We start from the raw sequence: 608 nt of genomic DNA, 5'->3' as shown, positions 1-608 counted from the left end.
GGCGGAGGGGGGAGGGGGACGGCGAGGGCGCGGGCGCGGGCGGAGGAGGGACGGTGAGGGAGCTGGTCGGGTGCGGCGGGGGAAGCGAGCACGGCCGGGGACGGCGAGCACGGCGAGCACGGTCAGTGTGGGGGGAGATGAGGCAGGGGAGGGATTAGAGAGAAATGTGAGGGGATTGGGGATTTTAATTTAGTGTGGGGGAAGGCTTAGCAATGGCGCACCACTCAGGGGTGCGCCATAAGTACATCCATAGCAATGGCGCACCACCGAGGGGTGCGCCATAAGTAATTTAGCCCGACTTGTCAGGTTATATACCACCTAACCCTATATACAACAGAACCTGCCCACTAGCCCGACTGGTCAGTACGTAGCACCCACACTAGGAGGTCCTGGGTTCGATTCCCAGGCTCCCCAATATTTTTATGCATTTTAAATCCTGTTTGATATTTATTTGTGTTTAAATATGTTCAAACTTGTTTAAATCATAACAGTAATATTTTTTTATAAAAACAGAAATATTTTTTTCAAAAATATGTTCAAATTTGTTACTTGAAAATATCATCGGCGGCGGCGGTGGAGCGGGGGAGGGTGCGGGGGGTGCCCGTTGG

Source organism: Triticum dicoccoides, chromosome 4B (assembly GCF_002162155.2).
Source record: "Triticum dicoccoides isolate Atlit2015 ecotype Zavitan chromosome 4B, WEW_v2.0, whole genome shotgun sequence".
In the NCBI taxonomy this organism is placed as follows: Eukaryota; Viridiplantae; Streptophyta; class Magnoliopsida; order Poales; family Poaceae; genus Triticum; species Triticum dicoccoides.
This window is presented reverse-complemented; position numbering follows the sequence as displayed.